This window comes from Octopus sinensis, linkage group LG9, assembly GCF_006345805.1.
Source record: "Octopus sinensis linkage group LG9, ASM634580v1, whole genome shotgun sequence".
Classification (NCBI taxonomy): domain Eukaryota; kingdom Metazoa; phylum Mollusca; class Cephalopoda; order Octopoda; family Octopodidae; genus Octopus; species Octopus sinensis.
The window spans coordinates 61,965,348-61,990,369 of NC_043005.1; the positions used below are offsets into that span (position 1 = coordinate 61,965,348).

At 36.3% G+C, this 25,022-nt stretch overlaps 1 long non-coding RNA gene across 1 annotated transcript; it reads left to right on the forward strand.

The window, feature by feature from the left end:
- The first annotated feature begins 22 nt into the window (after nucleotides 1–22).
- On the forward strand, nucleotides 23–18,251 carry LOC118764703. Its single transcript, XR_005000509.1, has 3 exons — nucleotides 23–34; nucleotides 4,004–4,017; nucleotides 18,083–18,251. It is a non-coding gene; the product is annotated as an uncharacterized LOC118764703 (long non-coding RNA).
- Nucleotides 18,252–25,022: the final 6,771 nt, after the last annotated feature.

The following is a 25,022-nucleotide window of genomic DNA, read 5'->3' on the forward strand; positions in this document are numbered from 1 at the left end:
TCGTTTAAGAAACAGATTGGGTTTATTTACATTTGTGAAGAAAAAAAGATAGCCTTCCCCCTAACCCTAACCTTAAAACAGATTGGAATGCAATAGATCGATACTAGGGTCATAATTATGGGTGACAATTTCATATGACACCGCTAGAAAAACTGCCGTTCAAACCGAAAAAATCCCAAGAATTATTAACTACCATATATTCGACATACATGTCGAATTTTTTAGACCAAAATTTACAGTTAAAAAAAAAGGTAGGTCGACTTGTACACCAACATGGCTGAAGAGGACCAAAAATTTCATGTGAAACGCAGCAGGGTTCGGAAAGATAGTAACGATGTTTGAATGTTTACACTATATACTATGTCGATTTGTATAACGGAAAATATGTTAACACCATTTGGTGGTGGATGGGTGAATCAGCAAAGCTACTAATATTCAGAAACAATGCTTTATGCTCGGCGTTCAAAATCCTGCCAATTTCGAGTTTTGCCTTTCATCCTTCCAAGGTCGATAAAATAAAACATGGTTGATTTATATTACTATAATGCGTCTTAGATGTTAATGGGATGATTATCAAAAAATGGCTGCTAACATTAAGGTCCTTGTTCCAATTCTACTGCCTGACGGCATCTTGGCCAAGTATATCTATCATACCTTTGAAGCGACCCATACCTTATAAGTGAAATTGAACAGATGGGACGTTTGTACTAGCCTATTGGATGGATATATCTGTAATCCAAAGGTCTAGCGTTGCCACTCTTGTGTCACGCTGACTCTACCTGAGAATTCCATTAAGAGTACAAGAGCATAAGGAATAGCCGCTCAGCACGCTGATTCAATAGGCAGGGACAACTGTACGCTTATCGGTCGAAAGCGACGTGAAAGCATCATCATTATAATAGAAGGCAAGACCTCACCGATCTTTTCTTCTTCTATCAGACATTTCAATATTTGTTTGTTCAGCAGACGGGAAAGTGAACTAAATATGAGATTATCAAAATTTGTCTCCTTACGATCGGAGTTCAAAATCTAACCTGGGTTATCTTGCTTTTAGCAAGGATTGGTGTACTAGTTATTTAACCACTGGACAACCCTAACAAAACAGGAATATGCTCAAATGGATTGTTACATCATCCAATGCTTCCTTTACTCATTGGTTATAACAGCACCGTTAGGACATCCAACAATATGCTTCGTGCTATTTTAGGCGCGTTCCTTTTCGTTCTGAGCTCAAATATCGCCGAGGCAAATTTTATCTTTCATCCTTCTTGGGCCGCTAAAATAAAGTACCTACGAAGTATGAGAATCATTTAATATTCTGATAATGCATCCCTAATGCGAATGAGATATATAATAACAGTAATAAAACTGCGTAATTTGGGGAAGATTTCTAGCCAAGTTTGCCTTTCTTATGTACCAAATATGTGCTAGTGTAGATTAAATTAACTGCTCCTTTATAACAAATATGTAGCCTTATATGATTCACTTCCCTTTGGGTTCTGAATTCAAACACAAATGACATTCGATAAAAAAAAATTCTTCTCTAAAGATGAGGTTATAGGGTTAGGGTTAGCGTTAAGGTTTTAGGGTTACAGTTGGGGTTGGGGTTTTAGGGTTAGAATTACGGAAAAAGTGAAAAAATGAAGAAATTGGAGGGGGGAAGGAGGCAAAAAAGTCTTTCCGAAAATAGTAGCTGAAAAACAGGAAAAAAAAACTAAAAGCAGTAGAAATGCACGAACGATTATGGTGGCGCCATGAAGTAAACATGCTTCAGATACACTCGTTTATTCATACAAACGTAACTGAGATGAAATACGTCAAAAATAACAGCAACAAACGAAATATACACTGCCGGAAGTTGTTGTTGATCAACAGCAGTAATTTTATTCAGCTAAATACACGTCATTGATTGGTTGAAATTACCGAAATACGACAACTTTAACACGAAATAACTTTGAAAATAGAAACTTTTCTCAACCACACTAAGAGTAAAAGATGTTCTATATGACACAATCTACCAGTGTCCGAAGTTTGAAAGTATTTAGTTACAAAAAATTAATTTCTCGATCTGCCGAATCGACTCTGCAATCGCCCTGCAGGCCAATGAACTAGCTCTTTTGGCGAAATTCCCCGGCAAAAGAACAACAAAAGTATTTATAGAAGATTTCGCATCGGTAATCAAACCTACATGACTTTTGGCAGCTGCCTTCGCTAATATAAAAGAGGTGACAATTATGGAGATGTAAGAGGGAAGTGTCCTGAACTGGTGTGATAGGGCCGTAAGAGCAACGATTTAAGCCACACCAGCAGACATTGACAATATACCAGAATTCATCATTCTTCCGGATGATACGAAGCTGAAAGTAGCCGTACAGGGCAGAATTCCACAGTGCTTCGGGTGCGGACAGAAGGGGCACATAAAAACATGCCCCCAGGTCCTAGAACTTGAAGCATAGGAAAAAAAAGCAGAAGGCTAGTGTGCAGCAGAAGAGTGGAAAAGGAGGTCCCATGGGACAAGGAGAAGCAGGAAGAGGTAATAGAGATGGTCTCGTCAAAGGTATATACACTGTCGACCTCCACGTCTACAGAGGAGGTGATGGTGAAGAGAGAGATGGTCGCGAAGAGAGGACACACCGTAGACTTCTTCTGAGATAAGTGATGTTGATTTGGTATGTTGCTGGGAGGAAGAGAAAAAAGGGAAAAAAAAACTCGTTCTCTCACTCCCACAAACAAAAAAAGTTTAAAAACAAAGAACACAGAAGATCACAAAACATCAGAGACAATTGAAAACACTCAAAAAGACAAGATAAAAACTAGCAACACTAAGCTAAAAAAAATGATCATTTCATCTTCCTCATTTTTAAAATCATTTTCATTCGATTTTTTAAAATCCATTTCTACCTCTTTGTTTAGTCCCTTCGTGAACAAGCTATAAAGAAATAATTCCCTCTAAGCTAACTCAGAGCGGAGAGAATTGTCAGCAGAATACTTTGATGCCATGCTGTGTTCTTTTCCCGCGTACATCATGTATAAACTACACTAGGAACCGATGTATATTTGCTAACAGTATTATTCATGTACCAGTTTTCGGTATCTTCTATTAGTGGAGAAATAAATGTAGCCGCCAATTATAATCTGTGTCTTTGTAGTCATGGCTCGTTTGGCACCAAAATATTATAATTTTACCAGGGCTGTAGTCACATCACCTTTTCACCGTGACTTCACTCAGAACTTTATTTGCAGCTGTATTCTTCACCCAGCTACAACCGCTTACTATTCTTCTTAAATCTAAAGTAATGCCAATACGTCAGTTCTTCCTTTGGGAAGTTTTTATGTTTTTTAGCAGCAAAGCCAGTTAGGATCTTTTCGGTTTGAACGGCAGTTTTTTCTAGTGGTGTCATATGAAATTGTCACCCATAATTATGACCCTAGTATCGATCTATTGCATTTCAATCTGTTTTAGGGTTAGGGTTAGGGGTGGGGGAAGGGTATCTTTTTTTCTTCACAAATGTAAATAAACCCAATCTGTTTCTTAAACGAGGGACATATTCATACGGCACAGAATGTTTTCACCTCAATAGACGTCACTGATTGGTTGAAATTGCAGAATCTGAAGAAAAAAACAACAAATATCTTACAAACTATAGAATTTTCTCAATAAAGTCAAGAGAAAAAGATGTTTTATAAACACAATCTACCAGTATACGAAGTTTAAAAGTTACGTGGAAATTATTTTAAAAATCTGCCGTTCAAACCGAAAAGATCCGCCAGTTATATTCGTGAATTACCGTCTGAAGTGTTGAGATCATAAACAGGCAGTAATAAACTTCTCCGGTCGAAAAACTCCACTTCAAAACTATTTTCAACAGTTTTCTATCTTCCAGGCTTTTGCGTACGGGAACGTATTCACGTGCAAATATTACCTCTTACCACCACACCCGTGTCCGGATAGCGTCATTTTTATTGCCTACTGCAAGAAATGGCCGTCAAATCTGGTAGAGAGATTTGCTGAGTTAAGTATCTGCCAATTTTTCTTCCTGTGCAATTCATTTCTAGTTACTAATACTGTATGGCATACTCTCCAGTTTCTTCCGGCGCTTCCGACATCTCTGTCACGTTACCATTTCAAGCTGCTGTATCTTTCGCTTCTTCTCCTTTTACTGGCGATCCGGCCATTTGGTTTTCACAGCAAGAAGCCAATTTTGCTGCCAATAACATCACTTCTGATGTCAGGCAATCACATTTATTTTGCTGCCGATAACATCACTTCTGATGTCAGTCAATCACATTTATTAGTCAGCGTTCTGCCTCTTGCTTTAAGCAGCGAAGTTACAGCTAACGCGGATCAACTAACTTATTTAACCATGAAATCTGAAATATTGCGCCATAAGCGTTTATCATCAGTTGATATATAAAGAAATCCTAGGCGATAAAAGTCCTTCACAGTTGCTTCGCAGAATGCGGGACTTGGCTGAGAGCAGTCCTATGGATGAAGATATACTCAAACAGTTATTTTTCTCTCGCCTTCCTAATAATGTCCAAGCTATTTTGACCACTATCAGTGAGCATAAAACCAACAGCCGGTGGATTTAGCTGATGGTATTATCGACTGAGTTATCCTTTTCCCGCAAGTACTTCGACAGGAAAATCCAACTGATTACTGAGCAAATCTCTTGTTTATAGTTTCCTTCCATTTCTTCTCGGGCAAGAACGCGAAGTCATTCGTTTTTTCCTCATTGTACACGTTCCTTCAGCAGAAGCCCGATGCAATATTACTGGTATCACCAGCGTTTTGGACCACGTACGCACAAGTGTATGCCGTCACGTGCTTTTTCTTTATCTGTCCAACCCCTGGAAAACACGATTCCCATGGATTAACTGCGGCTACATTTCTGGACAGATCATTGGATTGCTGCGTTTTTTTTTCGCCCACGATTCTTACTCTAAGCAGCGTTTATTAGTCGATACTGGGGCGGCATGCAATGTCTGGCCCGCGAGTTTCGTGACCGACTCGCGCCAATCAGCAGCCATTACTTTGCAGGCGGTACTTTCACCGATTCATACCTATGAGGTAAAGTCTCTTACCTTGGATATCGACCTTCGGCGACAATTTCAATGGATTTTTATAATCGCTGATCCTTCATACCCAATTCTCGGTGTTGATTTTCTACACTATTTTCATCTGTTGGTTAATTTGAGGAATAAAAGACTAATCGACGCACAGACTTTTCTTTCTGCTCAGAGTTCATCTTCAATACTTGCTACTGTTTGTCCATCTCCTTCCAATTGTTTTCATGAACTTTTATCAAAGTTTCCGGTGTTAACTCGAACTGTTTTATAATAAATCTCCAGCACATACTGTCATACACCATATTGTCACTAAGGCGTCCTCCCCACCATGGCTTTCACTCCTCGGCGCCTTGCTCCGGCTAAACTCAAAGTCGTTAAGGATGAATTTCGTCACATATTGGGCCTTGGAATAATTCGTCCTTTTAGCAGTAATTGGTCATCTCCTACATCTCGTGTCAAAGTAATCGGGCGACTGCCGACCGTGCGTAGATTATCGACGTTTGAATGTTCTAACAATTCCGGACCATTATCCTGTTCTGGATCTATTCAGTTTCAATCACAGAATAGATCCCCTATTCTTCGTATCCTAGACTTTTTTTTTACTTATTTACACGGCTGCACCATCTTCTCTAAAATCTATCTAGTGCGAGCCTATAACCAAATTCCAATTGAATCTTCCGATATCTCCAAGACTGCCGTAACTACTTTTAGCTTTTTTGAATGTGTGCGGATGCCTTTTGGTTTATGTAACACTGCCAGTATAATTCAGCGATTTATGGACGAAGCCATTCGTGGTTTGAATTTTGTTTTCACCAATATCGATTTGTTGATAACTAGTTCTACGGAGGAAGAATATTTAGCACACTTGCAACAACTTTTCACACGCCTAGCGTAATACGATGTTATAATCAATGCCATCAAATGCGTGCTTGACGTTCACTCTCTTACTTTTCTCGGACATACTATCGATAAAAATGGCATAAGTCTGTTACCAACTAAAATTTAGGCTATTCGCAACTTTTCACGTTTCTTTACGGAAGTTACGCGAATTTCTCGGCCTATTTAATTTTTACAGGTGATTCCTTCCTCATTGTACGGAAGCTACCTGTCCCCTGACCGAACTTTTACGGAATCGTAAAAAGAAAATGATTCGCAACGATGTTGTCAGAGAAGCCCTCCAACAGTCCTTATCGGGTTCGTAAAGTGAAATCTAAGTTTATGGTGTTGGACGTTAACGGCAAACACCAAACTGAATACTGATCGGGCTAAACAAGCATTTATTGATTCGTCTACCGAAAGACGGCATCTTACTTCTTCCCCGCTGACACGCCACATACAAACTCTACAACTCCCACTCCGGCTCGTGTTACCAGGAATGCGAGACAAGTTTATTGGCCTGCCAAGTTGGTACATACCTACCATTACTAATTATGTGCTTCGCACTGCTACGTATCCTTCAGTTCAACATATTGTTTTACTCCGAGTATGGCATATAGCTAACCTTTTGAACTTTTGACCACTGGAACTGTCCTAAGTTGGCTGAATTTCAGACTTCTTTCTAACAGAGTTTATTATTCACCATGTTTTTATCACTGCGTTTTGAGGTAATTCTCTGATTGATTATCCACTGTTGATAGAAATAACAGCCATTTCCTCCATGTCATTTGACAAAATATTTTTCGTTACAGTTTACATACACTCTATGCTTACCACTAATATACTATTTTATGTAATTTCTAAAAACTCCCATGTTGAGCTATCTAAACTGTTCTTAATGATTTTCAGCCATTTATATGAACTTCTGGCTATTTTCATAGCAGTTGATGTATTTTTGTTGGACACTGTTTTGCTCATGCTTTTTTTTTTTTTGCATGTCCTTTATGTACATTTTTGTTGTAGTTTTTGCTGTTTCATATATTTCCCTCGCAGTCATAATTCTGGTCTGAAGGTAGCAAGCATATATTAAATTTGTTTTACCAAATGTGACGTCGAGATCCACACCACCATAAAAAGTAACCAAACAACCGGATTCGTGGCCGAGGTGATGTGTTAACATATCGAATCAACCACTATGCACACCAGTTATACCTCCGCAGAAAGCGTGGCGCATTTAAAAAGTATTTTTTATCCTATTAACTGCTATAAAGAATAACTCAGAGAGAAGAGAATTATCAGCAGAGTACTTTGACGTTAATGCTTTTTTATGTCTATGCATGATTGCCAACGCATTTACATGTGATAATCCTATGCATGATTGCCAACGCATTTACATGTGATAATCCTGCTAAATTTTCATAAGTGTGGTTTTTAGCAATGTGACGATGGTAAAAGATGGAAGATGTAAGACGCTGGTAATTGATGAGTTGGGTTCAGGCTGGTATAATGAATGCAAAACACTTGTGAACAGCTAACAGAATTTTATTCGTCGCACCAAATATTTTCCATGTTGGTCTTGAATTTAGAAACGCACCTCTCCAAGAAAATGATACCTAATTGAAAAAAAAAAGTGAAGGAAATGGAAAATATATACAAAATAAAGGAAGTATGCAAAAAATTAGGAAGATTCATCTATTTTAAAATATTTTATACTAAAAAATAAAACAAACGGGGAACAGGCGCTCGCAAATATAAACAAACATGTCGGACGATACAAGGGGCGGGAATTTACTTTCACCAATCAGGTACGATTAATGATACGAAGAGCCCGACAATATCGTCTGCGAATTGTAAGATCGTTTCACAATCTGTTTCTTGAAATTCAATTTATGTGGAGTCAGCAATTTGGACATGCACCATTTTTCAACTCTTGGAGCCAAAATAGCCACTGAGTTATATGCTGCATAATTTATTTTCTCTATAAACTGAAAAACAAAAATAAAATTACAAAACTTGCATACGTCTTAAACATATTTATCTATTGTTTTATAATTATTTTTGTCGTATATCACATAAAATGTGCGAAGGTAAAGCGAGTGCACACCATCTAACCATAACACTGAAAATATCTGATTAAAAACAATCAAGAATTTGCAGACGATATTGTCGGGCTCCTCGTATCATTAATAATATCTGACTGGTAAAAGTAAATTACCGCCACTTGTATAGCCTGACATGTTTGTTTATATACCACTGGTGCCCGTTTCTGTTTTATTTTTTAGTATAAAATATTTATAAATGGATGAGTCTTTCTAATTTTTTTTGCATGCATAATTTATTTTGTATATATTTTCCATTTTTATAACTTCTTTTTTAATTGCATTCCATTTTCTTGGAGAGGTGCGTTTCTAAAAGAGCGTCAACGAGTCATTAGAACGCGCATGAGTCAAGAAGTCTTACTGTAGCATTCTGCCTTGTTTGTATTACTCAGTGTCTTTAGTAAAAACTCCCGGAAGATGCTTCCTACATACAATGACCCAAGGAACCAGTGAAATATATTTTACTTCATCTACAAACAAGCTGTGTATATACAAACAAGTCAACGAAGTGGTATATATCTTATATATTATAACAACTGGCATTATTCTCAACATTGCAACAACATAATTTATGAATGATAAATGGCCATATTAATAATGAAGCAAATAATATTATTCTTCAATCGTTTCTCTGATGCATCTTACACATTAAATTCTGTCGCATTATGACATAGAATTTCCTTGTTACATATTTAATTAGCAATTCTTCCATCATTACATGGGCAAATATAGCGAAGTCTATGCTTCGCAGATAATATCATAAGAAATGCGTTATGTTCCGTACTTGTCAATTTCTGAGGCACGAGGACAATTACAGTCTTATTCCTATCTATGTATGCTTTGCCTTGTCAATGAATACACAGTACATTGATTTGTCCAGGATCTTGCAGTGCTGCAAAGACGGTCTTGCACAAGGCTACGCATTTTGTTGAGATGAATCGATTATATCGACCTCATCACTTCCCTGATCCTTTATTTTAAATCTTTGAAGGATGAAAGCAAAGTCGACCTCGAACGGGATTTGAACTCCGTTCGTTTAAGTACACAGCGAAATAACGCAGCACAGTTATTCCACTAATAACTTTCAATCCGCTTCACTATAATCAATTCAAAAAAAAAATTATAAATCGATTTTTAAAAAATGTAAAATAAAAACCTGTTAAAATTCCTGTATCGAATTATCATTGATTTTATTTAACTCTTCATCTGCATTCCTTCTCCCCCATCCTTATCTTTTCCTTCACTCTAGTTTTTGCGTTAGTTTTATACTTTTGTATAAGGGTTATATCTTCCTCAGTCTCGCATGGCTTACTTGCTTTACAAGAACATTTAAATCGATTAAATAAATTATTTAAATGAATAAGCAAGTGAGGTGGTGACTGGTAGAAATTGTAGTATCATAAATTAAATGATTTATTGTATTTAATAGGGTAATTGAGGAACAATAGTGTCGTTAGTCAGTCAGATTTCCAACCAAGTCAATCGATTTTTGCAAGGTAGGATAATTAAGAAAGTTTCTATGTTATTTAAGGCACAAAAAACTTAGTTCGGAAAAGCGTTGTGTTTTCAGTATTCCTACCGATGTTTAAATACTCCGTCGATATACATCAGGCATGGATAACCTTTTTCGAGCAGAGAGGGTCGCACGAGACCTGTCTCATAACAAGGTGGGTCGCACTACTGAAAGAATTCATGGTAGTTTTCCGTTGGTGTGCCATTCAGAAAGTCCTGCAGACCACAGCTTGCCCCTGACAGACATTCGCGCGCCAATCTCGAGCTAATCGACTTTTTCGTTTTCCACATGAAACGGAAAATAAAGCTGGAGAAGAAATGCTTGTCGCAAAGTGTGTTTCGTAAAAGAAGGAAGTCTATAGCAAGTATGTTGCGAGTGAAAGAACCTGTTTAAACGAGAATATAAAAAGAAGAAAGCAAAGTCTTCAGTGTGATTATGTGGTTTGTGGGATCGACCGCGTCCTCTGTTTCATTTTTTTTTTTTTTTGTAAATCACTCATTCTCATTTAATTGTATATATTTTGTTTGTTTATTCTACGTTTCGTCTCATTCGATACTCTGACCCCAGTGTTTGTTTTGTCTGTCCTCGTATCGTCCCCTCTTTTTAATAAAGAAATTAACTGATGCACACACACACACACACAGCCAGTTAGAAAATTCGTTTGATCGTCAGAATTCGCACTATTCATTATGGCTTCCTGCTCGTTGAGTTTAAATCGCGCTGATGTCAACTTTACTTTTCATCCTTTTGGAGTGGATAACGTTCTAGTTCAGTATTGATAACAATTCTTCTCACTCACTTTTATTTTTCCATGAGGAAGAAACCACACTGTAATGTTAAGTCGGAAGGGTACATACACAAACGCAGTTTCAGGTATTTCAAACCTTACGAGTAAATTTCTCGCTGGAATATGTTGTCTTTTGGGATCTTTTTCTTTTGAACGGCACTTTTCAACACAATTTCTAGTTAACTAAACACTTTTAAACTTCGTATACTGGTAGAATGTGTCAAAATAAAACATTTTTTTTCTCTTGGCTTTCTTGAGAAAATTGTAATGTGTTTGTTTAACGTAGTTTAATTTTTCGAATTTTAACTAATCCTATACCCTCTATTGAGCTAAAATCATTTGTAATATGAAAGACTTGTTCACAAGTCAACAAAGAAATAGCAGTTAAATATCTTCGCAATTATATGGTGTCATATTCGAGATCTTTATAAAATCTTTCCTGCCATCAGAATTTAGGATACACATGGTTAACATGCATCTTACCGTTGTAAAAAAACTGACTGTATATTGCGATAAAAGAAAAACGAATGAAAAATGTTTGACATCCAATGAGTGGCTTACTATGTGGGTTTCGTCCACTTCTCTACTCATAAGTTGTTGACAATTCACTCAATTTTGTTGATCCAAACGATGACAGCAGCCATACACAGACTATAGGACAGTGATGGATGTTCGCCAAGAAGAAATTCAGGCAACAATGTGGGATAGTGATGATTATTTATTTACATCATATCTTCATAAGCATGTGTGGCGAAACAAAGTAAGAGATCGTGAAAAACTATTTACGAATCTCATTTCATGCATCAACGATTGTTATGTTTTCCAGTAAATGTGATTGTTTTCATCTTATATAAAACAGATGTGCGGTCTTCATGTTATATTAAATATGTGTACATTTATGTATTAGCTACATTGGTTTGTAACACTGTTTATAGGAAATTGCAGGTTGTCTCTATCGTCACTTCTGCTTTCTGTTGCAATATTTTTTCACATTCTATGAACAATTTACTATTTAACGCCTGTAAACTGCATGTTTGCACCACAAAGATAATTATTTCAACTTCTGGCTCAGGGCCAGCAATTATTGGCGGGAGGGAGAAGTCGATTGCATCGAACGAGAGTACTTGATATTTGTTTTATTGACCCTGAAAAATGAGACGCTAAGTCGACTCAAGTATTTGAACCCAACATGAAGACAGACGAAATGCCACCAAGTATTTTCTCCGGTGTGCAAACGATTCTGCCAGAGCGTGCGTGCACCATTTCTTTTTGTGTGCAGTTAGAATAAAAGCAATTTTATATGAATCTAATGGGTTACTCAATACTTTTGTGGTGTACAAATTTATTATTCTTATACAGTCTGACAACGGCTTAGCTGGTCGAGATTTCAAAGTCACTGCCAACAAATATATGTATAGATATCTTAGAATAAAAGGCAATATGTTCCTGTTGGTCAGGCTAGGGAAAGCAGAGTAACACAACAAACGAAGTGGGTGGAGTGAGTGAGTCAGAGGTGGTAAAACAAACGGACAGCATTCAGAGGTTTTGCTATAAAAACTTGATATTTTAATAAAAAGAAAATTGCAGCAAAGCTGTGTGATAGTGATGTAAGAAGTGGCATGTAGACCATCATGTGATATGTTAAACATATATTTTCCCTGCTCCACTTATTGTGGTGCACCTTCCCTGCTCCTTTCTTTTATGGTCAATAGCAATATATCGGTGCCAGGAAACTGGCCATGAATCCAATGATGTAGAATTCAAATTTCTAATAATTTTATTTAAGTCATAAGCCTTGCAGTTCAAGTTTGTCTTAAGTTGGCAATGGGAATGATAACAAATCCAACAACTGCTGATGGACTGACAGATTTAATGGTTGAATTGAAATTTTTCAATTTATGAACAATATCCCAGTTGTGAGGGAAGACAAACATATATCAGATGAATTTTTAGAATATCATTAATACCGGCTGCAATCTTAATGAAAAATTGTTTATGGACAGGTAAAGAATTGAGAATATTATATGTTTTGTGCGTTAATGTGTCAATTGTGGCATCCTGCCTGATAGTATAAAATATATCAATATCCTCTGTGTGCTTGTAGTTGTCAAAATTGTTTCTCTACATAAGAATAGTATTGTCATCTTGTTGTATAGCCTTTAATTTTCAGGCAATTTTTTGATGTCACTGACATTTCCAGGAGGGGGCAGTGTAGTTGCATAGAAATGGGGATTTCTTTTGTCAATATAAACAATTCTTTCTTGCTATTTGCATAATTAAAACAATGAGATAAAGTGAGATGTGACATGAGCATTGCATTTTTATTCTTCTCTTCCGTTTTTGTGAATCCAGTGTGTACATTCCATGTTCATACTTTTCTTTCCGATTCATATTCAAAACTGTTTACAAGTCACTACCATCTCGCAGACCTACGGTCGTGAGGAGCACTTTGTGCTCTGATGGTTGTAAATTAAAACTGCAAATTTTTATCGTAAAGTGTATGTAGTTTATCAGTTTCACACACAGATATATAAATTATATGAGATTAAATATTAAACACCTTTGTTTTCAAAATATTATCATTCACATAACATAGCCTATATATAATTGTTGTATGAAGGATAATATATGAATGCTTTCATTTTTTTCTTTTTTCATTTTAGTCCATTTTCCTATTATTGCCTTTTCTGATACAAACCCTTATTTCCTTTTCCAAGTAAAAGATAATGTTTTACTGATTTCATCAATCTAAGTGTAAAGAAACATGTGCATGCACACACATTCATGCATGCATTCACACTTAGATGCATGCGCATGCAAAGGTGTATATATAAACATGTATAAGTGTGTGTGTGTGAGAGAGAGATGTCTATATAGAAATGTATGTATTATGTATATATAAACGTATGTATATATATGTCTGTCTGTTGTAGAGCCAACCAAAGCCTTGTGAGTAAATTTAGTTGATGGAAAGTGAAAGAAGACCTCCATATGTATGGGTGTTGCTTTGGAGTGTGATCTACAAGGGAAATTACTTTAGATGGATTTTGTTATTTAAGTCAGTATGATAGAGAAAAAGTGATCTTCATTGTAGATCACATGCCAAAAACAGCACCTATGTATGTATGTATGCATATATATAATATCCATGCTTGTATGTGTATATAAACCTGTATATATGTGTACATATATATACATACACACACATGTATCATGTGGACGATATTTTCAACTGCGGCATTACAACCATATCTGATTCTTCAAGTGCAACAATTCTGTGCATGCACACACACACATACTGGATTGCTGGCATTTATTAATGGTTTCTCCCACTGTGTTGATTCGTCATTTTGTATTGCTAATAAAATTGTCAACATCAGTATGCTAGTATATATATAATGCCTTGTGGGTGAAGTTGATAGGCAGGAACAACACGTCATGTATGACATTGTTTGTGCCAATCTAATTCACTCACAAAGCTTTGACTGCCCTAGAGCTATAGCAGAAGGGACTTGTCCATGTTGCTGCTCAGCATAACTGAACCTGAGACGATGTGATAGCAAGTAAGAGCATAGATACAGGTATGACTATTAACGATATAACCATACCTGCACCTCTGTCCTACTTTATAGAAAAAAAACTAGCCTGTTCTAAAGATCAGTATTAAGTTTATATAGATTTCTGGTGAATGTCAAAATAGACAGTGAAAATTATTCTATATAAATTGCGAAAAAAAAAAAAAATGAAAAAGCAAGGCAATATGTTTGTCACTTTATATAAGTGACTTACACATTTTCTCCGCCCAATTTTGTTGCCTTTTTTTTTTTCTTTTTTACCTTTTATACAGAATAATTTTACTGTTCATATTTTTCCTTCCAACCAATATTGATTTTGTTACGCCATGAATGAATAGCAAAAGGAGAGTTTTCCTAAGATGTCTGCTTGCTATTGTGAGGAAATTTTGATATGTCTAGACCGAGAGCAACAGTAACGGTTTCTTATTCAATCTTATAATGCGTGTATGTATATTGAATGTCAAATCTGTCTTGAGACACTGTTTACTTATCAACTTATTAAAGTTTTATTAAATACAAAAATTTAACATGACATTGTAGCTATATTTTCGATGGCAAACTAATTTATGTATGGTTCTGTTCTTTTCTATTTTTGTGTTTATATTCTCTCAACAAAAGTGTACCAAATATACCATTCTAAAAGTCCTATATATTTTGTAAATAATAGTTTCTTATTTAATCATAAGTCCAGCAATTTTAAAGGGAAGGGTTAGTCGATGCAATTGATTGACCTTCAAATTTGATGGGCACTTTATATTATTGATCAAAAAATTATGTGAGGCAAAGCTGACCTCAGCAGAATTTGAAACCATATTCTAGGCATAGGAGTGGCTGTGTGATAAGTAGCTTGCTCACCAACCACATGGTTCTGGATTCAGTCCCACTTCATGGCACATTGGGCTAATGTCGTCTTCTATAGCCTTGGGCCGACCAAAGCCTTGTGAGTGGATTTGGTAGACGGAAACTGAAAGAAGCTCGTCGTATATATGTATGTATGTGTATATGTTTGTGTGTCTGTGTTTGTCCCCCCAACATCGCTTGACAACTGATGCTGGTGTGTTTGCATCCCTGTAACTTAGCGGTTCGGCAAAAGAGACCAATAGAATAAGTATTAGGCTTACAAAGAATAAGGCTTGGGGTTGATTTGCTCGACTGAAGGCGGGTCTCCAGCATGGCCACAGTTAAATGCCTGAAACAAGTAAGAGTAAAGAGAGTATAATGAATTCTTTCTACTATAGACACAAAGCCTGCAATTTTGGAGGAGGTGAGCTAGTCGATTAGAGACCCCTGTGCTTGACTGGTACTTATTTCATTGATCCAAAAAAGGATGAAAAGCAAAGTCAACCTCAGTGAAATTTGAACTCAGAATGTAAAGATGAACAAAATACCTCCAAGCATTTTGTCCATGTGCAAATGATTCTGCAGCTTGCTGCTTCTATTCCGCAAGAAATTAATAAAACTAGAAATAATTTAATAAACATTTTCAACAGTGTGAGAAAAAAGATGGTTTTAGTATAAATGTTTATATATCTTTGAATGTCAATAATTATATCTGAAATATTTTTCAGAACGAAAGATAGCACGGTGTTTTAACATCTAAATGCTGATATAAGGGAACAAAATGTCAAATAATGTTAACCTTGTGATAACGTATGGCAGATTAAGGTTAATATATTTATTAGTTTTTGCAAACAAAATTAATCATTTAGAAGCAATTTCGCTTTAAAATAGCAAACTGACACCAACTTCTCTCCCCCACCCCATGTATGTGTGTAAATTTCTCTTTTTGTAAACACATCAATATATATATACATATGTATATGTAAGTAGGTAAGTATCTGTGTTAGTGTTTGCCAAGCAACATGTTTACATTGGTTATTAGGTCGGTGCAGTTATGTGGTTTACAGGAAAGTGTCAAAATAATATAAGATGACAAGATGGAAAAATACCTACTAACGGGAAGCCGTGTTGCTGGCTGAAGTTTTATTACTTAACTGTATGTACAGGGAGAATTGAAATTTTACACATGTGCGTGCTTACAATTATTTGGATAGGTAGATAGTGAGGAACGAGATATACAGAGATAAGTGCTATCTATCATCTGTGTGTGTGTGTGTGTGTGTGTATATATATTTGTACACACATACACGTATGCAGATATATATATATAAACAAACTTTCAGATCAGTTCAAATATGTTTGAGACTCATTTGACCTGTAAAAAGGCCATCTTCACTGTGATTTGCCATGAAGAAAATTCCTTGCTAAAAGCAACAGATATTAAAATGGCAACAGTAATTTCAAAGCACTCTCTGTGGACCGATGAAAGCTCCTTTGCTATCATCAGTTTCAGAAACCAAGTGGGACAATACTAAAATGACTTTAGAAGTCATAAATTCCTTATAAAAATTCAATTTCTGCCAGGTTCAAACAAATTATATAGTAGGCGCATGGAGCAGTGTTGTGAAACAAACTTTGATGTAGACTTCCAAAGCGATGGAAAGATGAATCAAAAATTTCCAACCCAACTGAAAGAAAAGTCTGCACGCAAAGAGAAAATGAAAGCGCATTGTAACCAGTGATGTGTAAGGACATTTAATATTTTGGTTGACAGTGCAATAAGATATACTCACTCATTTGTTTCCTGCTTGTTTTTTCTTTTCCATGTTAGCAAGCATTAGATGAATGTTATTGTGTCATTATATAGTGGTAAACTTTACCAGTTTTCAAGCAAGGAATCTCTTATTCTATATAGTGTTTGCACTAGGGTATATATTCTAATGTATACTAGTGTGAACATGCTGTCTTTAAGATAGCATGTTTTATATTGATTTGATATCATTGTATCATATATTCCTGTAGTGTATATGAGCAAAACAACCCCCGTCCAATGGACGGTGCTGAGTTGTCAAACATTTAAACCAAATTTTCTCAAAACAACTTGTCCGACCGTCCCATAGGCCTCCCCTTTGAGAAACACTGATTTAACCTAAATTTGAGACACCAGCAAAAGAAGAAATAAAGATAGACTTATTTTCTATTCCAAAGAAAAACGATTTCATTCATACAAATATGCAACCGAAGAGTTTAAAGTACCAGTAATGAAAAGGCTGTTGACTGGGAGAACACAAACATGGTTTAAACAGTAAGCTTGGCAGGAAAACAATGTGCCTTTAAGCAGTACAAAAACAACAAAAAATGGAAGGTGCAGTTATGTACAGGTTAATGGAAGAAAAGCAGGACAAAAACAGTGCATGCAAATGGGTTAGCTGGAGGTAAATCTAGATGGAAAAGCATGATGAATTTATGAGAACGTACCTGGGACAATAAGTTTATCCAATAAAACATGTAGGAAATCAACTTGGGACGATTTTTGATGAAAAGCAACAACCTAGGGAAATAAGTAACTAATTTTAAGCTAACTTACTTTACGGGCATGGAAAAGCTAGTGGAGTGCAGTCTTGTAAACCACATTCCTTGTTACTCTGTCTGGAGCGTAGTAGAAAAGGTTTGTCGAACAGCCCACATACAGTTGTTCATGTGAAAAGCAGGGAGTGCTGAGGTCCAACCCCATGACTTTCAATGACTGCCCCTGTGCTTTGTTGATGGTCATCGCGAAGCTCAGGCGAATAGGGAATTGAATGCGTTTCAATCGCAACAGTTGATGTACTTGCACGTACAAATGCATGTTCCCACGGCTTTATTGATCACATTCTCACCTGGAATCGATTTTTGTAATTTTTTCAAGACTTATATATGCCCTGATACCATTGGTATCTACATATCAAATTTGAGCGCAATTGGATGGAGGATGCCCGAGATCCTAGAAGACACACACACACAGACAGACAATGGATTTTATATAATAGATATGCATAAATATACATGTGGCATGGATGTAGGAAGAACACTGACAGGACACGCAACATGTAGGAAGCTCAATGTGAATAGTGGAAAATGTAAAATAGAGCTATATGATGAAATGCAATTATGTTAAAAGAACATGCTTTTATAAAACAGTGAAAAATTACTACCTAAATACTGTCAGTAATTTATATATATGCACACATACTTCGATGCCTTTTAGATATAGTTAGTATTTGTTACTAAACACAATATCATCATAAATACCATTATCCTTTTTATGTTTCTGTAGTGAAAGATTGAGCCCATCACATTCACATTACTGTCACCCTTTTGATGCAAACTGGACAAAAGAAGTATATTATTTGTTTATATATAACATGGAGTTATGTGATCGAATAATTACATACAAAATGAAAGTGAAGTGAAGCAAGTCCATATGTAGATATGTAAAAGCAATGTTATCTTAGTATTACTTATGTTGAAATAAAAATTCTAAAAGTATATTTACCGTTGTTAAAGCAATAGGTATACCTACACAATTCTGCCCGCTATTTTGTTTCCTGCATAACTTCCGGGAAAATGGATATTTTTTAATGAAATTGTCTACACATACGTTTCAGATGGTCTAGATTCTGATTACATCAGAATTGGTTGTGAAAAAACGGTTTTCCAGGTGAAAAGAGTTTAAGACAATTCACTGGAGTGGCCTTTGTCTCCTCATCACTTTTGGAGAAATGAGAATTTTTTAAATGAAATTTTCTGCAAATACCTTTCAAATTGTCAGTTACAATTATATCAGAATTTGATGTGGAAAGAAAAATGGGCTCACACACATACATACTCACATCATAATTTTCTTTTTTTCGAAATTTCATGTTCCATTTTGTAGATATCTGATGTGTATCAGTATTTGTGTGTGCAAGCCCACCAACTTTTGCATATCAAATTTTGATATAATAATAATCTATACACTCTGAAAGATATTTGTAGAAAATTTCATCAAAAAGTATCCATTTTTCTGAAAGTAATGTGGAAACAATGCCAACTCATGTGATTTTTCCAAAACTTCTCTCCCCACCCAAAGAAAGACATTTTCACAAATTTGGAATCTACATCATCTGAAACATATTTGGAAAAAATTTCATTAAAAGATATCCATTTTTATGGAAGTTATGAGGAAACAAAGTTATGAGGAACACATGTAATAGGTATGTCAAGTAAAATGCAACAGTTGAAAATGTAAAATTTGAAGCAGACAGTTATAAGATGAAATACTGCAAAACAGTTTACAGAACATGCATTTTAATATTAAGAAACAACGATGAATAAATGAAGAATATTAACTGCAAAAAAAAAAAAAAAATGAAACAAGCTTAAATAGATGTCATAGAGATATTTGAACACGTAATGTTTGCCAAGTAATTCAAATGACAAGCTACTTGTGCATATCCCAAAACTGTAGTTCAGTCATGACCTCTTCACTCCAGCCAGGGCAAGTTATATCAGTGCGCACATATTACTGGAGTGCTAGAATTAGCAGGCATTTTCTAAAAATTATGTCCAAGATGTACACACGCTCACAGAGCCTGAGTTCCTATCCCGCCCCATTCCAACGATTGATGTGATCAAGATGAACTCTTCCATTAATTTTGAGATACCTGATAGATAGAAGGCAATTCAGCATATAGAATAACGTGATGATGTAATACATTAAGGAAAAATAAACCATGCTATTGAAATATTTGTAGCATGTATAGAACTGTTGAATATCAATTCACCTTCATTATATATCTATATATTTATAATGAATAAATAGGGATAAAGTATCCAGGTGTGTACTGTACATGCACTTTCTTATAATCTGGGTAATGGCTATCTGCATTAAGTTGTAAGAAGCACTTAGCATTGCTTAAATAAGCAAAGTCACTGTATTTCATCTGATGGGTAAATCCTGGGTCCATAGCACTAGATTTTACTGAATGTATATTCGAGACAATTACAATGAATTCAGAAACTAACACATTGGCTTATTTTTTTTTTTTTAGTTTCTACAGCATATTTGAATCGAATGCAGTTGCTAATTGTGTATACTGCAGAAACATGCATCAGACACATTTAAGCCAAATATGTTGTATAACTGACTGAAGAAATAAAATGTGTGTGCATGCATGTATGTGCGTGACTCGCTCCCTCCCTCTATCTCCTTACCAACAACACTCAAAATGAGGGAAAGTGCTTCTGTTTTTGCATATACAGTCTGTAATTTATTCATTTTAAACAGCCACCCTCCCACCTGTCTATCTTCTGTCTGTCTGCTTCTTTTCTGCTCTGTGTCTCTGCTTTAAATATTAAAACTGAAGCCAATAAAAGGCTTCCAGTAAGCAGTTAATGTTATTTTGCTATCTTGTCATTTTCAATGTTAATTTGACACTCTGCTGTCAACCACACATTATCGCTATATCTATCTGCACGCATACACATTTATATAGGACGAGATAAAGAGACATAGAAAGTATTATTGCAAGCGAGATAAGGTAAAAGATAATAAAAGAAATGGAATCCAAAGAAATTGGTGTTAGTTTATTGCTATAAAAATAAAATTATTCTTCATCTTATCTCATCTGCTGTAAGGACTTGTCTGAAACTTCCCTTCAAAACATTAAAAGTTTTATTTTTACACATGTATGTATGTATGTGCATAGCTACATACATACATTTGTATGTATATATATATATATATATATATATATATATATACTCTCAAAAATATAAGGAATGGCCATAATAGGACATTCGACTCACTAGAAAGAGCAGCCGAAACTCAAACTGCTAATAGTTGTAATTCTGAAATTGAAAGAGAAATAAAAACATTTACCCTTTCATCTCTGGACTATGCATAGTTTCGGCAAACTTTAGTAAACAAACAAATTAATTAAATTAAATTAAATTTATTTACAACTGGCGTGCCTCGTCAGCAGAGAAGCCAAGGACGAACATATATCCATGAGGCGATGGTAAGGAAGCCTCAAGTCTATATGCTATAAATTTTCAAAATCTACCGCAATTGTGCGGTCTTCTCAGCAGCAAATATAAATTGCTGATTTAATTTCAAAATTAGCCAAAAAATCATTAATTAAAATAAATTTAATTTAATTTAATTAATTTGTTTGTTTACTAAAGTTTGCCGAAACTATGCATAGTCCAGAGATGAAAGGGTAAACGTTTTTATTTCTCTTTCAATTTCAGAATTACAACTATTAGCGGTTTGAGTTTTGGCTGCTCTTTCTAGTGAGTCGAATGTCCTATTATGGCCATTCCTTATATTTTTGAATGTATATTATATAGTCTTTGACTATCTTCTCTTTCCCACTGGACCGCTGGTAGCGGAGAATTTTTTCTAGAATTTTTTGCTACTCTTATATTTATTATTTATTATATATATATATATAGGCGCAGGAGTAGCTGTGTGGTAAGTAGCTTGCTAACCAACCACATGGTTCTGGGTTCAGTCCCACTGCGTGGCATCTTGGGCAAGTGTCTTCTGCTATAGCCCCAGGCCGACCAATGCCTTGTGAGTGGATTTGGTAGACGGAAACTGAAAGAAGCCTGTCGTATATATATATATATATGTATGTATGTGTGTGTGTGTTTGTGTGTCTGTGTTTGCCCCCCTAGCATTGCTTGACAACCGATGCTGGTGTGTTTACGTCCCCGTTACTTAGCGGTTTGGCAAAAGAGACCGATAGAATAAGTACTGGGCTTACAAAGAATAAGTCCCGGGGTCGATTTGCTCGACTAAAAGGCGGTGCTCCAGCATGGCCGCAGTCAAATGACTGAAACAAGTAAAAGAGTAGAGTATATATATATATAGAGAGAGAGAGTTAATCCAAACATGAAAACACAAAGAGAAAACACAACAACGCAAGGACGTGGAACAAGTATAGTATTATTGGACGCTCAGGAAAGAAGGAGGGTTTAACGTTTCGAGTGGAGATCTTCGTCAGAAACATAGGAAAAGGAAAGATCCAAAGAAGGGAAGACGGAGGGAAAAAAATCACCAACGGTACATATGGTACATAAATACATATTGAGATGGTATCAAAAAGTTCCCAGATGAGATGGCAACACACAGTTGTATCTGCTGTGAGAGCCTAACAGTGACATTCAGTGTGCCAAGTAATATCACTGTTTCTTTCGCATGTGAAATTTGTGTTTTTGCGATCATGTGATTGTTGTAGTCTGTGACTTTGTCATGGACAGGAAGTGGGAACAAAGAGTTGACATGAAATTTTGTGTTAAACTTGGGAAGTCTGCTATGGTGACATTGAGCATGCTTTGGCAAGCTCATGGCAATTGGGTCACACACAACGTTTTGAGTGGTACAGGTGCTTCAAAAGTGGAATAACGTCTCTGGAAGATGATGAGCAATCTGCAAGATCTGCCATGAGCATCACCCCTGGAAATGTGGAGAAAATTCCTCAGCTTTTTCATGAGGATCATTGGAAGACAACCAATGACATGGCTGATGTTGTTGGTCTGTTGTATGGGTCCATACAGACAATTGTAATGTCTGAATTGAACATGTGGTGTGTCTCTACTGAGTTTGTCTCCTACCTGCTGACCACTGAGCAGCAAGAACATCTTATCAAAGTCTGCTAAGATTTCTGCCAGCATGCTGCTGATGACCTGTTTTTCATGTCAAGGATCATCACCAGTGACAAGAGTTGGGTTTACGGGCATGACTCTGAGATGAAGCAGCAGTTGTCACAATGGAAGAGCCCTTCATCTCCATGACCGAAGAAAGCATAACAGAGCATGCTGATCATTTTTTTCGACATCTGCAGTATTGTGCATCAAGGATTCACTCTGCGGGGCCAGACCATCGGTCAAAAGTTTTACTGCGGTGTTATGTTTTAAGCATTTGAGTAAAGACATTTGGTGAAGTGGGTGGATCTGTGGAGTGCAAAGAATTGGATTCTTCAAATGACAACGCACCTTTTCACCAAGCTCTCCTCACTCATGAGTCTCTCACCAAAAACAACATGGTATCACTTCTGCACTCACCCTATTGGCCAGATTTAGCACCTGTGAACTTCCATCTCTTCTCCAAGATGAAAAGACAGCTCAAAGGTTGCTGTTTTAACACCATTGTTGAGATCAAGATTAAATTGCAGAAGGTCCTCAACTGTCTTACAGAAAATGTCTTCCAGGCCTGGCTGGATTCCAAAAGTGGCAGGAATGCTGGGACCAGTGTATTGCTGTGCAAGGTAACTATTTCAAAGGAGATGTTAAACCTTATCTAAGTTAGTTTTTATTAAACATAACTAGTTTGAGGACTTTTTGATAGTACTTTGTACATCTTATGTTGTATGTATGTATGTTTTTACATAGATACATTCATTTGTATGTATGTACATAGATATATTTGTAGGTATGTATGTGCACAGTGTAGCTAGAGTGTGTGCCGACTGGGGTGGCCCTTCAGTTGACCATCCCCGGACCCCACAAAAAATGTTTCCTATAGCAATAGCCTACAACAGAATGAAAAGTGTTGCCCGAGGTGAAACACCATACCTCACCCCACCCCACCTGCACTAGTGCATGTACATAGATACATATTTATGGATGAATGTACATAAATACATTTGTATTTACATACATACATACATAGTAGCTAACATTTGTTTATACGTATGTACAATATATACATTGTACATATGTACAGTAATGTTTCGATATACAAGTTAATTTGTTCCCAGAGACCACTCGTAGAGTGGAAAATCTCAAAGCAGAGCAATAATTTCCCGTAGTGGCAATGTTATAAATCATAATTCATTCCCAGGAAAATATTTTACCCATAAAGTTTATAATACGCATAAATAAATGGCTGTAAAGCAACAGTAGAATGTAAAGAATATTTTATATAAAGTAAAAAGAACGTCAAGATCATTTATAATAAAAAATATTGTTTTTTTAATCTCTTTCACTCGCACTAGACTCATGCACATCACTTGTAGACAGGATCACTGATTTGCAAGCACTCATAGATGAACTTGTAGATTTCTTTTTAAAAAACGTCTAGAATTGTTTGCTTAGAAATTTTTTTCAGTCTCTATAAATTTCTTGGTAACATGGAGAAGCATCTTTTATAGTAGTAGAAACTTTTGCATTTCATTCAAATTTTGGATCTTGTGCTTGAAAAATAAAAAGTAAAACTTGTAAACCTGGGGTCTGATAAAGTGGGTCTTCATAACGTATTACGGTATTTGTTTGCAGATTCACTCTGTGTTGCTACTGGTAGTTTATTTTATGCATTCATTCCATTTCATCCGTAAATGTGTGTGTTGATAGTGCTTCTGGACTAGCTTGTAAGCCTGGTCTCGTGGGACAAAGGCTAACTTGTGAGGCTTATCCAGATCAGAATTCCTCTCCTATAGGAAGGAGCAGCCCTTTGGTACCGGTAGCTTTAGCTTTGGAGAGTAAGTGCTTCCTCTCATCAGCAACAGCAGCAGCTGTCCAAGAATTTGGACCTAGAGATTTCCATTTCCAGTGACTTTGAGGGCCACCTCCCAGTGGTGTCGGGCGTCAACGAAGAGCTCTCGACTACAACAAGATGACCAAAGTTTTTTTTCTTTTTTGCCAAGGTCTGGGGTCTCCTGCCCCTAAGCCCTAGACCATCACCTGATCACCGTTACCTGTCTTGTTGCTTAACAACAACAACAGCAGCAGCAGCATTTCTCTTTCTTCTGTTTGGGCATCACTGTGAAGTGAACTTCATCATTTGTGTCAGTTTAGAACAAGCAACTCTCAGTAGTCAACCACAATGCTGAGGTCTTAGGGGTTTTAGGTTGTCATTGAACCCTTTGCTTTCCAACAGCACAGAATTCACCATAGAGGTGCTGCTTTTAGGATGCAATGGTTGGGCATGCAACTGTTCCATTTCATTTCAAACTTCTGCAAAGGAAAGGTGAACAAGCTTAAGATTTTAGCTTGTTGAATCATGTAAGCATCTTAGATACTGTCCTGCTTAGTTGATGTGAAAATGGTTGAGATGCCTAAGACGTGTGTCATAAACCATCCAGGAGTCAGTCACAATAGTTGTGAGAACAACTGCATGGTAGCCCTTCAACTTAAAAGTGAAGCTGATTCCCCTGTACTCTTACACATTCTCCTGCAGTCTGCTGAAAGCAGCACTGGCTTTGAAGATACAGTAGGGTCTCTCTCTATGTATGAAT